A 12,002-nucleotide genomic window follows, 5' to 3' on the forward strand; every position below is an offset into this window, starting at 1 on the left:
CTTCTGTGCACAAATTTAGAAGATAGGGACTGAAGTCGAATCAAAGTTTTGCAGGATTTTTACAGCACGACCCTCCCTCCCTCCCCCCCCCCCCTCCCGTTTTCCACCACGTCTTCGGCATTTACCGAGGCGCTCTTAAAGAAATTAGACAAATGTGAAGTCACTGTGTGTGTGTGTGTGTGTGTGTGTGTGTGTGTGTTGTGCTCATGCGACAGAAAGCCGCAGCTCGGAGGTATACGGCGACCCGAGGCTAGCATTAATACAACAACAGATGTCGGCTATTTTTTTTTTTTTTTTTTTTTTTTTTTTTTTTTGCCCGGCCCCCGCCCGTACACTCAAGTTATTATTTATTATTTATTTATTTTTCCGAAGCGGTCTGAAGGGAATCCATTTCGAAAAAGAAAAACCCTGTAATTAAGTGTATTGGCGTGCCCTCTCGCTAAGCTAATGGGTTTATTTTGACAGCGTTAATTGTCGTAATTGTCGGAATGGTACCTCTGACACTCGGCCCGGAGATGGCGAAGGAATTGTTGCGCGTTGATGAAAGCGTTGTCATACATACTTCATCTCAACGAGCTAATGCGGCCCGCGTCTTCCCCCTCTCTCTCTCTCTCTTCCCCGCCGAGCCTTATGGGACGCCGCGGCGTTGGCTTTCTAATTGCCTCTAATGAAACGCCGGCGAGGGAGGTGATCCGCTCCTATTTGGATCTCCGCGTTGAAAGAGAGACGGATGGAAAAGGCATCGACGGAGGAGAGAGAGAGAGAGAGAGGGAAGGACGAGGGTGGAAAAAGCGAGAACGAAGGCAGGAGAAATTGAGGAAGAAGGATGGAGAGAGAGAGAGAAGTATCAAGGGAGAATGAAGCCTTTTTAGATGTATCTGCACACTAATTAAAGGCTTAACCCGCTCAAAACTAGTGCGGAGAAACTCTGGACACGGTGGGAATGATTCACAGGCCCGGTGTGCATGTTGTTGGGTTTTTTTTTTTGGGGAAGTGGGTTGATATTGTAATGCAGGTGTCGGGGCAGCAGATGGTGCTGTGCCGGACCCACAGCAGGGGGAGGAGGACAGGAGACTCTGGTCCATGTGTTTGGATCAGGTTTCCTTCTAAAAAAAAACCACTTTCTTCTGACAAAACGATAGCACAAAATTAAACTAAAGCATAAAGGGTGATGCGGTTGCTCAAGTGATAAAGACACTGGAAAAGGAAGAGAGAAGGGAAATAGAGACCAAGTGTGACAAAGAAACAGCAACACACTTCTAAAAACATCTCGCTCTTAATGAGATAATAAAAAATTCAAGGTAATGACACAAATGTCAATTTAACTTCTCGGTAGACAAAATTACAACCGTTATTCATGAAGCAGGACAGACTAAAAGACATTAATATTTTTTTAAAACGTGACGAGCACACGGCACAGAATTGATGATAAAACGACGGCACAAAATTAAACCAAATTATAAAGTATAAGTGGTGGTAAATGAGTCTAGATTGGTTGCACAAATTGTGGAAAAGCCTAAAAAGAGCAGAAGAAGAAAATGACAAACTGTGCAGAGGTGCGATGAAGAAACAAAGATGAGCTGAAACAAAACATCTCGACCTTAATGAGAGAGAGAACAAAATCACACAAATGTCAGTTTAAGCCAAAATTATGAGCTTTTCCCCACAATCCTGCAGCCTCTAGAAACACTTATCATCTTTTTCCGATACCGGATATATTTAGGAATACGACTCCTGACATATTTAAAGGACGTTCAAACCCACACACACACACACACACACACACAGCTGCAGAGGAAGGAAACCTAAACCCCCCGAAACTACTGCGAACACAGAGAGAGGACGAGTCTTCGCTCACTTCCCTGCAATAATCCGAGCGCAATTATTGCAGCAGCAACAACAACAACAACGGGGTCACAGAACAGATAATATGCAGTGGAAGTTCAAAGGCAACGATTTAGATGGGGAAGCTGGCAGTGTGTGTGTGTGTGTGTGTGTGTGTGTGTGGTAAACAGCACCCGGATTATCCAGCGGAGGGGAAATGGAAGGAGAGGCGAAACGAGACGTAGATGGAGCGTCGTTCCTGGGAGAGTCGACTCGTCTCTCCTCTCCTCCGCTCAGGTCCAGATAAGAGAATTACGGCTCGACAAGGAGAGTTGACAGCGCTCGCTAAGTCTGTTTATTAGCAGCTGCACTTCATTAGAAACCGAGATCACGTCGATAAACCCCCCCCAACACCACCACCACCACCACCCGAACCCTGTTAGTGAGTAAATAAGCAACGGGGGAAACAAGATTCGTCTTCGAAACCCTCAACTCTCCTCCTTAAGATTCGTAATCGCTCTTAAACGGCGACAAAGTGTAAAAGATCAGGGCAAAAAAAAAAGCGAACAAAAAGCACCACTAAAGGTTTTTTTTTTTATTTTTTTATTTTTTGAAAGATTGATAAATATGGTGGAATCTCAATTAGGCGTCGGGGCGCGAACGCAGATATTAAAAATTTTGGTCAAGAATCTAATTAGCTGGAGGTAATTAAACAGTCTCACACAGGGTCATTAATCTTTCCCGCGGACCTTTGATGTTTTGCATACTGTCTTGCAAGTCATTAATAAAATTCATAACGCTTTTCTTTGTGGTGTTTTATCACGGCCCGTTTCTCCTTTTTCTTTTTTTTTCTTCTTCTTCATCCCCCCCTCCTCCTCCTCCTCCCTCCTCCTCCCTCCTCCTCCCTCCACTCTTCCCTGTAAGAGCTGCACAGTGCAAGTGTCAACACATCACAAGGGCCTCTCCTCTTGAGTTAATTTACTTTCGGTGCATATTACATTTTTTAAAGTTGCACGCGCCGCGACCTCCTCCAACCCCCCCCCCACCCCCACCCCTCTTCCTCCTCTTCCTCTTCCCCCCCTTCCTCCTCTTTTTTTTTTTTTTTTGAGAGCACAATTACAGCGGCAGATCAAATTAAATTCTTCTGCAAGCACAGCTCATTTGGAGTGTAAAACATTCCTCGGCAGTGTGCAGCCGAGTGTGCGGCGTGTCAGCGCCTCGCAAGAAGGGAAGAGAAGAAAACAGAATTGTGTGGCCATTGTGTCCCCCGTAATTAAATCCCCACAATCAGTCCATCTTAAATCAGTCACGCCGTAAATATGAAAAGGGGCCGGGATGAGCTTGAGTACTTACTTGGCCGTCAACACAGCGGGGTAATATATGTTATGTAAATGTGTCAGAGATTATAACGCTGTGGGCCGACACGCCAACACCGCCGACGTAAATATGCTATTTTTTTTCTTTTTTTTTTAATACGTGTGTGTGTGTGTGCTTTGTGCAGCTGAATATGTGTAAATATATGTGTGTGTGTGTGTGTCGATACACGCAAATGCAAATATGTAGGCATGTGGGTGTGGATGTCGCTGTGCAGAGACTCGGTGTAAGTGTGTGTGTGTGTGAGTGTGCATGCAAATATATATATATGTGGGCATTTGTGTGTGTGTGTGTGTGAGGCCAAGTGTGTATTCTTTTTGTAGCTGTTTGTAAATGTGTGTCAGTGTGTGTGTGTGCTGTCGCAGTGCAGATCAAGTGTGTGTAGCTGTTTGAAGATGTGTAAATGTGTGTGTGTGTGTGCAGACAAATACATACATGTAGGCATGTGCATGTGTGGGTTTTTGTGTGTGTATGTGCATGTGTATGCGTGTGTGAGTGACCAATAGTGTGCAGATAGCCGAGTGTATGTCTGTGTGTGTGTGGAAAAAGTGTGTGTGTGGCAGATAGTGTGTATACTCTGTTTGTGTGTGTGGAAAGACGGTCCACACTGTGTTTATCAGTGTGTGGGCGTATAGAGGCGTGTAGCGTGTGTGTGCGTGCCTCTGTGTGTGTGTGTGTGTGTGTGTGTGTGTGTGTGTGAGTGACATTAATGCACAGCTATCATGGTGAGTGTGTAAGTGGAGCGGAGCCGCTGAACCCCAGCAGGACACGCTTCAGACGCTGACAGCTCCGATCACACTGCAAACAAACTGCAGCCTGCAGACTGAAACGGCTCAGAGTACCGCGCTTTTACTTTTTTATTTTTTTATTACACTCATAAACCCGATTGGGACGGGATTATAGTGAGGTCATGTGATCGCTACCTGAGCATGGCTGTCATTTTAGTCCCGTCTGAATCTGCCATGTCATTCATTTTAATAAACTGGAGTAAACGCAATACGGATCGACTCATTTCTCTATTTTTTGAAGATATCTCTCAAACTTTGTCTTCTAAATCAGTGATTCTCAACCTTTTTCACATCAAGGACCCTACTTTAGTCCACATTAGAGCCACATTAGACCCCCATTTGATGAGATTTTGTCTCTCAGACCCAAATCTGAGAATATTTTTATTGTCAGATATGATTTTGTCCAGAATCCCATGACTGTCTGTATTGCAGGTAGAGAGACAACAAGGAAACTATGATCAGAACAGTCATTCTTCTACATTCAATGAAATAATGCTGAAGTTTAACAATTCATCAGTTTGCTGGGGGACCCCCTGGAACCCCCTCAAGGACCCCCTGGTGGTCCTCGGACCCCACGTTGAGAACCACTGATCTAAACTACTGAAATAAAGCGAGTGCTGCTCCTTGTCCTTTTCCATTTCAGCAGTTGACCATCATCTGCTTATATCACAAAAAAAAAAAAAAATTGCAGTCATGTGAGTGAAAACAACCAATAAAACATCACAGATTTTTGAACAGTCCCGCCTCTCCCATCCAATAGAAATGCCTCTCTCTCTCTCTAACTGATCTCCCATTGGTTTACACTTTTGAATGAGCCCTCCCTGCGTTAAGCCCCGCCCCCAACATCCTGTTTCAAGATGCTCTCTAAATGCTGCTTCATTGAGACTTTAATAGCTCAGACAAAATAATCTTTACTACATCATATACTCTTAAAGGTCCCATCTGGTGTAAAGCAGGACTCCCCTTGCTTTTTTGATGATAAAGGAGTTGGATGTGTATCTAAACATGGTGAAAGTATCAAAACTAAATCCACACAATCCATATTAGAAAAGCGAGCCTCTAAACGAGCCGTTTGGACTTCCGTAACTTTGTGGCGTCACAAAGGTTCGCTCATTATCATTTCTGTAAGAAATAATAGACTAACAAAGTGTTTTTTTCAAAGCGGTCGAGCGGTCGTCATCGTTTATTACCGGAGAGTTTTCCCTACCTGTAGCCGCCGGGCCGCGGCGTCTCACGTTTCACTCTCGAAACGGTTAGCCAATCGGAACGGAGGGGTCGTTAATATTAATGAGCCTTAAAGACACGGCGACAGAAACGGCCTGTTCTTGGTAAGGCTCAGAGAGATGCTGGAAAATGAACGTGGAGAAATGGATTGAGAGTGTTTTTGGTACATGACACCACACACACAGCTTTGAATGGACCTCAAGACATAAAATAAAACTCAGGAAAGTAGAATATGGACCTTTAACATCTATCTAACGGCTGAGAATGGAAGAGAGAAAAGTGCATCGCGCCTATTTCACGCTAGAACAAAAACTAGAAACAGCTAAAGGAGAGGTTCATTCTTTAGATTCGATACAAACAGTTTTTTGAAGGTTTTTAATTATTTTAAAATATTATAAAGAAAGTATGGAGGTTCAGCAGTGGAGAGGAAGTGCTGGTGCTGATGATCCTGCAGCGTTCGTTCCCACACTCCAAACTAAGAGTGGATGCTCACTGGAAAGGCTTTGACAAGATCTGGCCCCAATTAAGCCTCAGAGCACAAATTTAGCAGATGGGGGGCTAAACTTTCACATCATAGTTTGGCTCAGAGGTTTTTTTTTCTCACAGTCAAGAAAAATTTGGAGGAGCTGGCAAACTGTGCGCCTAATTAGCTGAGGAATTCTTCGAAAATATCTGTGCATCCGTCCCTCAGACCCAAAACACAGGAGAGAGTTTCCACATAATGATATTTCACATTAAAGTGTTTATTATATTTCACATGAAGTCCTGCATTAAGGATGTGAGCAGGAATGTTGTGGAGGGAAAACTCACTAAAAAAATCTGTTTTATTTATGAACAAATGTTTAAAAAAAACAACACAAATAGTTTAAAACCCACTTTGTCTCTATGGGCTTTTAGCCGTTTTTGCCTTTTTGTCCGTTTCGATTGTTTTCTGTTTTCTTATCTTTTCTTTTAGCCTTGTTGAAGAGCTTTGTAAAGTGTTTTTGTGTTTAAGGTGCTATAGAAATAAAGCTGACTTGACTTGAAATGGATTTTTGCCCACCATTTTTGAGCTCACATGATTTAAAAACTATTATATATTAAATATTAGAGTGAATTTATTGCTGTATATGTAGGATATTATTGGACCTGTTTTCCAGAGATAGAGGAACACGAAGGCTGCTTTTTCTGTCTTTTCTTCCTGGATTTCTTCCTGGATATTTTTAGTCCCAGTGGAGGAAAAAGTCCCCTTTTACACACACACATACACACACACACCCACACTTTATGTATATACACACTTGATGTATATACTGTACATCCTGTCGCTCACACATATGCTCTCTTTTCCTTTTTTCTTTACTTGATTGTCGTTTGAAAACTGAAGGCCCGTCCTATACACAGAGTCTCATTCAAACACACTCATACACTCATACACACACACACACACACATTCCTATACATATGTACATCCATACTGAGAGACACATGACACACACACACTCCGACATAGATACAGAAAGTCGGGGCCTTGACAAATAAAAATAAAAAAAATAAAACAAAACGAAAAGAAAAATCGAACCCTGTGATTCTCAGAGTGGAGCAGGAAGCCGATCGTCCCGGCTCCGCCTCCCAGCTCCCAGTCGGCTGATGGGAGGTCATACTGGGAGCAGCTGGGCATGGGAGAAACACTCCAGTCTGCAACCATTATATCATTTCCTGTTCTGTTTCCCGTCGACCTCAGCTGCCAAAAAGGAGAGGGAGGAAAAAAAAAAAAAAAAAAAATCCCCCTTAATGGGCAATTTCCACAGGGCAAAGAGGGCAAACCAAGAGGGAGCGCTATACAGTTCTTTATACTGCGGGAACAAACAAAAAAAAAATGGTGGGAATAGTGACCGAGCGTCCGGCGAATTTACATCGGCGAGGAATCGGTGGCGAAAGGCCAAACGTTGATATTTACAATTCAGCGTTTATATCTCGCAGGTACAAACGTGCGGGTTTATCTTTGAAAGCGACCGGCTAATCTGGAGTCGCCTTTCATCCTCGCTCGTACCTTTTCTACCAGAGGTATTTATCTGGAAAACACCCTCCCCTCCCCTCCCCGCACCCTAGGGCCACTCTGTGTCATCCTCTCTCCTTTCTGGGAATGGGGAAATGAAGTGGCGTACTGCTAAATATAAACTGGCAAACGGAGGGGGGGGGGGGTTCGGGTTCTCGCTTACCTGATAAAACGCCGATTGTCTCCCAGAGAGCGCGGGCAGATAAAATTATTTTGAGTGGGAGCACAATGGCGGAGGTGCTTATGCTAATCCCGACACTTCTTTTTAAAAAAGGCGGCAAATAAGATAAGCTCCTGCCTCAAGGTAGGGAGCAAGGAGGCAGGGGAGGAGGGAGGGAAGGAGGGAGGGAGGGAGGCTCCTGCCGCCGCCGTATGAACGATTCCTCCTTCAGCCAATTCCTCCTTCGCCGAATCCCCGTCCAAGTTTGTGTCAGAGCATTTGCATAATTCACACCTACTCCCTGCATCCCCCCCCCACCGCCCCAACAAACAATATCTTCCCCCCGCCAGGAACAAGGAACACGCATGGGGATTGGACTTTCAGTTCTACAAACATTTCTCGCAGGCAGAGCTGCTCTGGAGGCAGAAATGATCTGATTGGTTGAGTTAAACCCCAGTGGGCGGAGCCAAAGAACCACAGCTTTTCTGGCCAAGTAATATTAGACTAAAGCCCAGTGAAAAAGACAAGAGGTAAGAGAGAAGGAAGCTAATATTATGAAGCCTAGCGCTCCACTAACTGAAAAATCTAGCACCTATTGAGATTTAACTCAACCAACAATATTATTTCTGCCTCCAGCTGCAATTCTGCCTCTTATTGGTTGAGTTAAACTTTAGTGGGCGGAGCCAAAGATTCACAGTTTTTCTGTCTAAAGAAAGAACAAAGAAGAAGGCAAGGGGTAAGAGAGGAGGAAGCTAATACTAAGCTAATACTAAGAAACCTCGCGCTCTAACTGAAAAATCTAGCATCCATTAAGATTTAACTCAACCAATGATGTTATTTTTGCCTCTTGGTGGTTAAACCTCAGTGGGCGGAGCCAAAGAACCACCGTTTTTCAGAGCGCAAGTTAGCTAACTTGCAAACTTGAATGGCAAAGAAGAAACTTTGGACAAAATATAGATATAAACTATAAATATCCCTGACTTCTTTATTTCATTGCTTCCTGACATGACATTCATGATGTTGAAGGTCAGCAGCTAGCTAACTAGCTTACCTAGCTAGCTATAGGCTAGTATGGCTAGTTTGAACTTGAAGGTCAGCTAGCTAACTAGCTAACCTAGATAACTTAGTATGATAGATTGTATTTTTTCAGTTAGCAGCAGAGCGCTAGGCTTCATAATATTAGCTTCCTCCTCTCTTACCGCTTGACTTTTTCACTGAGCTTCAGGCTAACGTTACTTAGCTTAAAATGTGGTTGTTTGGCTCCACGTTTTGAGGTTTAACTCGACTCAGTGAGATGATTTCTGCCTCCCGAACAGCTCTGCCTCTGCAAAATGTTTGTATAACTAAAACTCCAATCTTGTTAGCATAGTTTGACAAAGAATACAGTGGCGCTGTTACTGTCAGGGCCGCGCCGCTTCTGTTTGATCCAGCGTTTGATATTTGTGTGATCCCCACCACCACCACCCCTCACCTTGTTTGTGAGGCATTTGAAAGGGTTATGTAACGGTTGGGGGTTTGGGGGATAATTTGTTGTGGCTTTGAGACTCCTGACGGCGTGTTTTGTTCGCTCCCTTGCTGTCATATTTCAGGACCCAGGGGAGCGGGTCTCTGGAGAGCGGCGGTGACTCGCTGCGGCCCGGCAGGTGTTTTCCCTCACAGAGCGCCGTGTTGGTTTTGTTTCAGTGGGAAGCTTTTCTTTCTGTCTCCTTTCTTTCTTTCTTTTGTACCTTTTGTCTGACTTTCTGTCTTCCTATCTTTATTCATTTATTTTTTTTACTCTTTATAGAGATTCAGGTATTCAATCAATCTGTCAAAGAGGCATGTTTTTTTCAGTGACAACCTGCTTCTTTCTTTCTTTCTTTCTTTTGTACCTTTTGTCTGACTTTGTCTTCCTATCTATATTTCTTTGTTCTTTTTTTCCTCTAGAGATTCAGGTGTTCAATCAATCAATCAATCAATCAATCAGATTGAGGCATGTTTTCTCTTTTCAATGACACATTTCTTTCTTGTTTTCTTGCTTTCTGATTTCCTGTTTTCCTATTTTTATTTATTTTTTACTCTTCTTTCAATCAGAGGCCTGTTTTCTTTTTTCAATGACAACTTTCTTTCTTTCTCTTTCTCGTTCTTTCTTGCTTTCTTTTTTCTGACTTGACTGACTTTCTGTCTTCCAATTTTTATTTCTTCTTTTTTACTCTTCTTTATAGATATTTAGGTATTCAATCAATCAATCAATCAATCAATCAATTAATCAGCCAAAGAGGCATGTTTTCTTTTTTCAATGACAAGCTTATTTCTTTCTTTCTTTCTCCTTCTCTCTTCCTCACTGATTAAAAAGGAGTATTTTTTTTATTTTTTATTTATTTATTTATTTTTAGCTGCACCGACCGTCTTGTAGCTAGCATAATTAAACGTGCTTGTTAACAATGGCGGCTAATGAGGAATACAACAGTACGAAACAATAGGAGCTGATTAGACAAAGACAGGCTGATGCAGCTCGTGGGGAAGAGCTCAGTTGGGGTTTCTCCACCTGAACACACCTGTTCTCTGATGCCTGGTGCCACATACCGAGAGGAAAATACATGAAGCATAATGTTTTCATAATTGTACCTGAAATCAGCTGTTTTCCAGCAGCTTTTGTTGGTTATAAGTGAGTATCTGTCTCGGCAAGGCGCTTACTTTTCACTGGGCAACTGTGCGGCAGTTTATTATGGTTTTATGTATATTATAGTCATGTTTTTGTGTGTTATGATTTCACTGAGCATGAATGACACACAGTCCTAACTATGTCCCATGCAATGATGTAGAAAAATTGGGATTTTTTTTTTATTTCCATTCTGAAAATATGAGCAATGCCAAGACAGGAGTCACTGGAATAATAATAATAATAATGATATTAACTAATACATTTATTTTTATAACACTTTTCTAAAAACAATGTTTACAAAGTGCTTTAAATACAATATAACACAAAGAGACAGTGATGTAACAGTACCACAATTAAGTAAAATAGAGTTGGAGAAAGAGTAGAAAAACGACAAATGCTAATGAGTTGCGTTAAATAGTTACTGCAAGTCTACTGGGCAAATAAAAAAATAGAAATAACAGGTAACACAAGAGATGCACAGATAGAACTATACAATACAAACTATACATGTCAGTCAGCTCCGCAAGTAATTTCTCCAAGTGTCAAATACAGACTGGAGATATCTGACTCAAATTGTCCCCGTCTCATTTTTAAACCTTTATTCATCCAGGCGTTTCTGCTTCACATTTATAAAACCGCAGTATTCACACCTGGGAGCTGCCCAGTTCAACCAGTCTGCTGCTGCTGCCGGCCACTGGGAGCTGAACTGGAGCAATTTGGGAGCATTCAAGCATTTACCAACAGGACTGCAATTTATTGATATATTTGACATGCAACATATTGTCCTGGGCAAAAAAAATAAATAAAAAATTGCTGCCCTTCATAGCCAAACAGCAGTCACTTCATGAGGAGTGAAACTGAAAAATGACTTCAAAAATGACTCCTGAGAAATTGCTGGTATGTACACTGCTAAAACTGACAAACTTGTTATTTTCTCTCGTCTCCAGACTCATCAAGCTTATTTCATGATATTTTTTTAGTGAAATCATCTCACTGCACTGGCAGATCATTTCACCGGTTTCAACAAATGAGACTTTTTTCCAGGAGAATGTAACTTGTTTCAGGACATTTTCTTGGTAAAAGTGAAATTGTCTTGGAGAAAGTTTCTTGTTTCCAGATTTTCTTCATTGTTTTATGATGATTTCTTGAAAGAAGAAGTCATATTGGCATGAATCAAGTGAAATTTACTGAAACCAGCAGATTATCTGCCAGTGCAGTGAGAGAATTTGACTAAAAATATCATGAAATAAGCTGATAGGTCTGGAAACAAGATGAAATCACTGGACAGCTGAAATCTAAACCCCTGTCACGGCCTTTGATCTTTAAAACAAAACTACAGGCCCTAAATCCTGAAAGGACGACACTGACTTTTTGGGATTGTGGCCCTTCGGTCAATTTACCCAATATATGACGAGACGATTGGCACCAAAATCATGTCTGTGTGCATGCTAACACTTTAGCATACAGTATGTTAAGTAATCGTAGTGGATTAGCATTATGCTAAAAGTGAGAAAATGAGAACTTGTAGCATCTCTCAGACTGGATGGTTAGTTAATTTTTGTTTAGGCGATTGGTAAAACAGACATAAAATGATGCACTTTGAGCGTATCTTGTTTTGTTTACACACAAGTGAGCGGAGTTAGCTAGACGGCTAACGTCTTTGCGCTGTTGATTCATAATGGGCTTCACTAATGATGAAGATTGAGATGTTGTTTTCAGAAGTTATGAATCTACAGGCCAGAGAATAAAAATCAACACCAATTTTGGATTACTAAAAGGTCTATCTTCATACTTGATAATGCTACTGTATGCTACATGCTACGTTAGCATGCGCACCGGACAGAGCTATCTACCAGATGATTTTGGCGTTCTCATCGGATATTACAAGGTCACCAATAGGCCAAACTCCCAACAAACTCTTAACCTTTGCTGTGTTGACATTATACAAGA

This window comes from Centroberyx gerrardi, chromosome 21, assembly GCF_048128805.1.
Source record: "Centroberyx gerrardi isolate f3 chromosome 21, fCenGer3.hap1.cur.20231027, whole genome shotgun sequence".
Classification (NCBI taxonomy): domain Eukaryota; kingdom Metazoa; phylum Chordata; class Actinopteri; order Beryciformes; family Berycidae; genus Centroberyx; species Centroberyx gerrardi.